This window comes from Gracilinanus agilis, chromosome 3 (genome assembly GCF_016433145.1).
Source record: "Gracilinanus agilis isolate LMUSP501 chromosome 3, AgileGrace, whole genome shotgun sequence".
Classification (NCBI taxonomy): domain Eukaryota; kingdom Metazoa; phylum Chordata; class Mammalia; order Didelphimorphia; family Didelphidae; genus Gracilinanus; species Gracilinanus agilis.
In genome coordinates this window covers 360,133,053-360,140,719 of record NC_058132.1, presented here as the reverse complement: position 1 = coordinate 360,140,719, position 7,667 = coordinate 360,133,053, and the positions used below count along the sequence as shown (strand labels likewise).

The window sequence follows — 7,667 nt, the reverse complement described above, 5'->3', positions numbered from 1 at the left end:
TGCCCTCAGGTGCACGGATACTATTAATTTAGTGCAGTTTACTATACTAGTTGGCCACGTGGGTAAAGGTAGAGGTTCTGTATTTTTAAAAAGGGGGGGGAGGGGGAACTTTAGGCTACCCCACCCTCACATGATGACACAGGCATCAGTAGCAAGCCTGAAAAGTGAGAGAGCACAGGTTGCTGGGAAGGGGCGGGTCCTTCAAGTTCCAGGAAGGAGGGCTCACTTATAAGACCAAATGAGTTGCTTTCAGTTTCATACCAGCTGGAAAAGTTGGTCCCTCCTGGTGTGACCCACAGCAGCAAAACTGAGATTCACCCACATCTTGCCTCTACCCAAGAGTCTAAAGACCTTCTCTCATTCAAACTTAGAAAGGTAAGAAATCTTTGTGATTTTAACCCAACCCTGTTAAAATATTTGTCTAATTAATTCCTGTCAGTTTCTAGGAACACAATCCCCACCATGCAGCTGCTGCCCCAAATTTCTGGCCGTAACTCACCCTGTCAGATCTTTATCATGGAGTGAATGATAGAAATTGGGATTTGTTGGAGAGTGGAGTTTTCCCTAGAGCGCTTTTTAGCGAATAGTTTCACCTCTGGATATTTATTTAAGTAGCCTTAAAAATATATACTCTTACTTTTGTTCCTCACTCAATTCCCCCCCACCCCTTTAGTTTTGTGTATTCATTCATTTCTCCGCTGTTTTAAAAAATTCAGTCTAACGCAGAGTATGGGGGAGGGGAGAAGGGCGGCTGGGAGTGTAGTGGGGGAATCCTCTATGTCCTATGGTGGAACTTTTTTTTTTTTTTAAAAGATTGATTCCCGCGCCGCCACCTTCTTCTCCCCCCCCCCAAGCCCCCCTCCTTATTTCCTGAAGATTTTTCCACTCTTTTTCAAGTTGCTGGGATCTGTCACAAACAGCTGCCGACTAAAAGAGTGCTTTAAGAGGGGAAAGTTTTAATCTCCAATTAACAAATTTTAGGAAATGAGCTAATTGCTTTTTTGCACATTGAAACTCTGCTTTTCCTTGGTCAGCGCACTCTAGGTAAGCGATAGATCAATGGGTGAATCTCTCCGTACAACTGCTGTTCTGCTTCTTAAAGTAGCTTGGGAAATTCAAGGGAAAGGCTTTAAAGTCCCAACACTTTAATCACATGACCATGACTAATTCCTAGGGTTTGTATCTCAGTCTTACCCGGCTTTATGAATGAGCTGAAGCCGAGAGCATGATCAAAGTTCATCCCCCCCTCCCTAGCTAAACTCACCTCGCCTCCTGGCATTCTGCCTGCACGCAGAAATAAAGGCAGGGGGAACCCCCGCAAACTTGGGCGCGTGCGCGCACGCACACACAAACATACGCACCCCGCATCCGCGCGCGAGTCTGAGGGAGAGCCAGAAGTATTTTAGACCGGGAGTCGTGAGTAAGGTGGGAACTTTTGGAAGACTTTCCGTTTAAAACCGGCAGGTTAGACCAGGAAGTGTGTTGGGGGAAGGGGAGAAGAATCGCAGAGGACGTTACCCTGCTTGGGAATTAGCCAGTCCTACAGATTTGGTCAAATATAGTGTCTACAGGAAATCCAATAGGGATGCTTTGCTTATGCACTCATTACTAACCTGCACATACAGTAAAGCCTGCCTCATGGAAAAGTCTGAATGCAAGAGAAGAAAGTTTGTGTGTTTTTGATTTGTTTTTGATGTGACTTTGTAAAAGGAATAGCATTTTTTGTTCCCCTTGTCTGTCTGTTTTGGTTTGTGAAAATATGGCCCCCTTAGCAATATAGAGTTTCATGTCAATGGAGTGCTTCCTTTCATTTGTTCTTCCCACTACCCCAGCACACAATCTAGTATTTGCAGAAGGCTTAAATTCAGGCCTTAAAGTTACCATTTAATGTATACTATTTCAGGGACATGTCTAAGATGCAGAATAGTTACAGATCTAAAATGACAAGAGGAGGCTCCTTCATTGGGAAATTACAAAAAAGTCATAGGTTTGTAACCCCTCTTCCATGACTTTGGAGGAGAGTAAATAAATAAATAGGCATAGATAGATTGGTTTGAGAGTGAGACCACCATATTTAATATTGCTTATATGAGAACAATAGTTTTCATAATTCCAAACAGTTGATTTACAATCAACCTCTGTTTTGGAACACAACTGTATAAACTGAGTATTTCATGTATTGAAGTATTTTTTTTTGGCAAAACTTGGAAAAGATTCTGCAGGCATAATTTTTGTTTTTCAAATCCTTATCTTCTTTCTTAGTATCAATTCTTAGCCAGAAAAATAACAGGGAGTAGGCAATCAAGGTTAAGAAATTTCTCCAGTGTTTGATGTCAGATTTGAACCTAGGCCCTACTACTCTAGGCCTGTTGTACTTTCCAATGTGCTGTGTAGCTGCCTGGTTGCAAGTATAACTTGAAGGTGAATGTTATCTCCCAGCTCCAAGAGAAAATGGTAGATAGAATCAAGATGGCAAAGAAAGGACTGGAAACTTATGGATCTCTCCCAAATTACTCTCCAAACAACTTTGATATAATATCTTAAAACTAATTTTGAAGCAACAGAACAAAAGGATGAAGGTAGAACAATTTTTTAGCCCTTGACAATTTAAAGGTCTACACCAAAGTCAGTTGTACAGAGGTGGGAATGGAGCACAGACCAGCCTGTCAAGGCAGGCTCCACCTTGCCAAGCCTGCACAGACTTAGAGGGCTGCCAAATTAGCAACAACAGCTTCTAGAGTTTTTTGCCCACAAATGTTAAGGGGGTAGGACAACTGGCCTGAAGATTACAAGGGTCTGTTTGCTGGTTCTGGGTGCAACACTCTGTTGCATTGTCCACATGCAGATTCAAGTTTCAGTCCTGGGCCAAAGTCCCAGGTTGAGGAGCAGCACTAGCGCACTTGTGTTTATGGCTAAAAGGAAGCTGGACCCAACCTAGTTCTAAGGTAGAAAAGTGCCTTTGGTGACTCACAGAATATTAAATGCACCTTTCCTTAGATTATACCACCATGGGAGAATTGAGAACTTACTGATATCTAAAACAATCTGTAAAAGCAAAGAACCTGAAGCTTGGGACAGTGCCCCCTTCACAGGACCAGATCCCAACTTTGACAGTTTTTGTTGTTAAGAGTTAAGAAAAAGGTTGGAAAATTGAACAAATCACATAAAAAGGAATTTGACATAGAAAGTTATTTTGCTGAGAGGGAAGACCAAAATACAAACTTAGAAGAAGACAACAGAGTCAATTCTGCTGCATCCGAAGTCTCAGAACAATGTGAATTGGTTTCAGGCCCAAAAAAAATTCCTGGAAGAATTCAGAAAGGATTTTAAAAATCAAGTAAAAGAGGTAGAAGAAAACTTGGAAAAAAATGAAAGTGATGCAGGAAAATCATTAAAAAAAAAGAGTTGGCAGCTTGTTAAAGGAGGTGCAAAGAAATATTGAAGAAAGTAACATCTTAAAAAACAGAATGGACCAATTGGCAAAAGAGGCACAAAAAACCCATTGAAAAGAATTTCTTAAAAAGCAGAATTAGAACATGGAAAAAGGATATATAAAAACTTAATCAAGAAAATCATATCTTAGGGGGCAGTTGGGTAGCTCAGTAGATTGAGAGCCAGCCCTAGAGACAGGAGGTCCTAGGTTCAAATCTGGCCTCAGAAACTTTCTAGCTGTGTGACCCTGGGCAAGTCACTTGACCCCCATTGCCTAATCCTTACCATTCTTCTGCCTTGGAGCCAATACACAGTATTGACTCCAAGATGGAAGGTAAGAGTTAAAAAAAAAAAGAAAATCATATTTTAAAAATTAGATGGACAAGTAGAATCTAATGATTCCATAGGGCATCAAGAAACAATAAAACAAAGTCAAAAGAATGAAAAAAAAAATAGAAGAAAATGTGAAAAATCTCACTGGAAAAACTCCTGGTTTGGAAAATAAACCAGGAGAAATTATTTAAGAATTATCAGATTACCTCAAAGCCATGGATTGAAAAAAGAGCCTAGATATCATCTTTCAAAAAATTATTAAAGAAAACTGTTCTGATATTCCAGAATCAAAGGGTAAAATAGAAATTAAAAGAATCCACTGATCACCTGAAAGAGATAAAAAATGAATACTTCCAAGATACAGCCAAATTCCAGAACTGCTAAGACAAGGAGAAAATATTGCAAGGAATCAAAAAGAAGCAATTCAAAGATTACGTTGCCATAGTCAGGGAAACCTAAGACTTAGCAGCTTCTACATTTAAGGAGTGTAGAACCTAGAATATGATATTCTAGATGGCAAAGAAGCTAGGATTGCAACCTATCCAGAAAAGCTGAGTTATCCTTTAGGGGTAAAAATGGGCATTCAACAAAATAGAGAGTTTTTAAGTATTCCTTATGAAAAGACCAGAGTTGAATAGAAAATTTGACTCTGAAATATGACATGAAATATGACAGAATCACAAAAAGATCAACAGGTAAGAAAAATCATAAGAGATTCAATAAGGTTAAACTGTTCATATCCCTACATGGGAAGATGATTCTTGTAACTTCTAAGAATGTTGTCATTATTAGGGTAGTTAGAAGAAGTGTACATAGACAGAGGGCAAGGGTGACAGTTGAATATAATGGGATGATATCTAAAAAGAAATTAAAGGGGGAAAAAAAAAAGAAAGAAGACTCATAAATGGTTGAGAGGTAGAATTGGGTAAATTAGCTCACATAAAAGAGTCGTGAAAATGTTCTTATATTGGAAGGTAAGATGGTGGAAGTAGGTAAGGGAGTGCTTGAATCTTTTATTAGAATTGTTTCAAAGAAGGAAGAATATGTAGAGGTATAGAAATCTTGTCTTGGAGAAGCTAGGTGGCACAATGGATGGAGTACCAGTCCTGGAGTTGGGAGGACCTGGGTTCAGATCTGACCTCTGATACTTTCTGGTTGTGTGACCCTGGGCAAGTCACCTAACTCTGATTGCCTAGCTCTTACCCTTCTGTCTTAGAGCTGTTAAGAAAGTAAAGGTTGAAAAAAAAATCTTACCCCCTAGGAAAGTAAGATAGGAAGGGGATAGAGAAGGGGGAGAGTAATAGAAGGGAGAGAAAAATTGGGGCAGGTGATGGTCAGAAACAAAACATTTATTAGGAAGGATAGGGTAAAAAGAAAGTAGATAAATGGGGGAAAGACATTGGAAGGTAATACAGTAATAACAGTAAAACATTTTTACAGATTTCTCTATTAAAGGCATCATTTCTCAAATACATAGATAGATGAGTCAAATATATAAGAATATATGCCATTCCTAAATTTATAAATGATCAAAGAATATAAACAGGTGGTTTTCAGGTGAAGTAATCAAAGATAACTGTAGTGATATTGAAAAAATCCTCCAAATAACTATCAATTAGAGAAGTACAAATTAAAACTGTGAAGTACCACCTCCCACCCATCAGATTGGCTATTATGACAGAAGGGGAAAATGACAAAAGTTGGAGGGGATGAGGGAAAATTGAGACACTATTGCATTGTTGAGGGAGTTTGTGAAATGATTCAACGATTTTGGAGAACAATTTGGACCTATACCCAAAGGGCTACATCCCCTTTGACCCAGCAATACTATTACTAGATCTGTATCCCAAAGAGATAAAAAATAAAAAAGGAAAAGGATCTATATGTACAAAAATATAGCTTCATTGGAATTCAGGTATATCACCTGCGAATGATTTACTATTCTCAGCAGTACAATAATCCAAGACATTCCCAGAGGATTCATGATAATAAATGCCATCTGCCTCTAGAGAAAGAACTGATGGAGTCTGAATCTAGACCAAAGCATACTGTGTTTCACTTTCTCTCTTCCATTTTTTTGTTTGAATTTTCTTCTACTAAAGGACAAATATGGATTTTTTTTTTTTTTTTTTTAGGATTGCACATGTAAAATCTATATCAGATGCTTATTGTCTCAGCTCAGGGACAGGGGATAGAGGGAGGGAGCAAATGTGAAACTCAACATTTTTTAACTAATGTTAGCAGTTGTTTTTACATATAATTGGGGGGGGGGGAATGCAGCAAAAGAGAAAGTGAAGGTCTAGTGAAATAAAGAAGCTATTTAACCTCATTGACATAATCTGGAAATAAGGTAGAATTTTTCGTTCTTGACCTTTAGACTTGCTGAGAAGTGTGAATTGTTTCCATCACGTGTGTAGAGATAGCTTTGTATACATTTGCAAGTTGTCTCTCCCTTTAGATTGTAAACTCTTTGAAGGAGGAGACTGTCCTTGTCTCTTTTTGTATTCCCAGCATGTAATAGGTACTTAATAAATGTTGCTTGATTGGAACTAAAAATAAAACTGAATTTAACAAAATAAAATGTGGAACTAGATAATCTGTAATGTGTTTTCCAGCACTAAATTGTATTATCTTTTGACTTAGAAATTTGCCAATTTGTGGGGGTTGGAAAAGAAGATGGTACAAAAGATCAGAATCTGCCGCATTTAGAAAATACAACTTTTTTTTTTTTTAAACTATATTTGGGAAACTGGAGAAAGACTCATCAATTTAACAAATTTAAGTTACTGAGGGAGGGTAACTAAGCACACATGGTTCGATGGGTCAGAGCATGCTCTGTTTGGGCCTCTCTCTTGACAGAGTGGTTTCTTTGGGAACCGATTTTTAGGGTGATAAAGTTTCCTCCTTACTGTCATATCTGCCCCTCGGCGAGTCATTAAAGTGCTGTTTCTATAGGCACTGCATGAAAGCTCTTTCTGAGTTTCACCTAAATAAGCTAAACTCAGGAGCCCTGCTCACCTGTGGGGCCTTCCTTAGGTAAGCACCTGCCCCAACCATGGACGTACTGACATTCACGACACAAACAGATGGCGTGTTAATTTAAAAGAAAAATGAAGTCTGGGGCTTCAGTTCTTCAAACTTGTCAATAGTATTAATGATGATAGTTTAGAATTAATAGTCTAGAGTTAGTAATACACACATTCACTCATACATATTATGTGTGTATATGTGCATATGTACAAAACACATTAATATGCATGCATATATGTGTCCATTCACATATATATTTCTTTCTCCCTTCCTTCCTTCCTCTTTCTTTCTTCCTTTTTCTTCCTTCCTTCCTTCCTTCCTTCCTTTCTTTCCTTCTAATTTTCTGATTCCTTCATTTCCATTCCCCTTTATAATGATGATATTAGAAAATAAATATTGTTTAATTAGTTTAAAGATAAGAAGTAGAGAAGCTGGCTTGACAACGAATTGGAGTTTCAAAAGAGCTGAGAGAGAATGTTAATTTAAACTGTTGGCAGTTATAACCATAATTTCTATGATAGTTACACGTTCTGGGTGTGGCATTCCAGGAGGGGCTTCTGGCAGTCAAAAGAGCCACACACAACTTCTTTCTCTCTCAGAGCTAGAGAAGGTAACATCTTTGCCTCTTTCTCTCTCTGTATGAGTGAAAGACCTGAAGGAGCAGAGTGTTTTCTTTTCCAATTTGGGAAACACTATTCATTTATCTGTTACTGTTTATAGATTGGTTAAACTCTGAAAAGACCAAAGAAAACCTGGTCTTTGGTTTGGACTCTGAGTTTGTTAAGGCTCAGAGTCCTAACTTGATTCTTGTGAAGACTCAACCAGCTAGTCTTGGTTATCTTTATAACTTAAAGGCAAAGTTAAGAGTTAGA

At 38.3% G+C, this 7,667-nt stretch overlaps 1 protein-coding gene across 2 annotated transcripts in view; it reads left to right on the top strand.

The window, feature by feature from the left end:
* The first annotated feature begins 307 nt into the window (after nucleotides 1-307).
* Nucleotides 308-7,667, top strand: part of DZIP3 (DAZ interacting zinc finger protein 3) — a 119,465-nt gene continuing 112,105 nt past the window's right edge. For both annotated transcript variants that reach the window (XM_044670104.1, XM_044670103.1), the window contains exon 1: nucleotides 308-375. The gene's annotated coding sequence lies outside the window, so the exon portion shown is untranslated. The remainder of the gene's footprint in view (nucleotides 376-7,667) is intronic.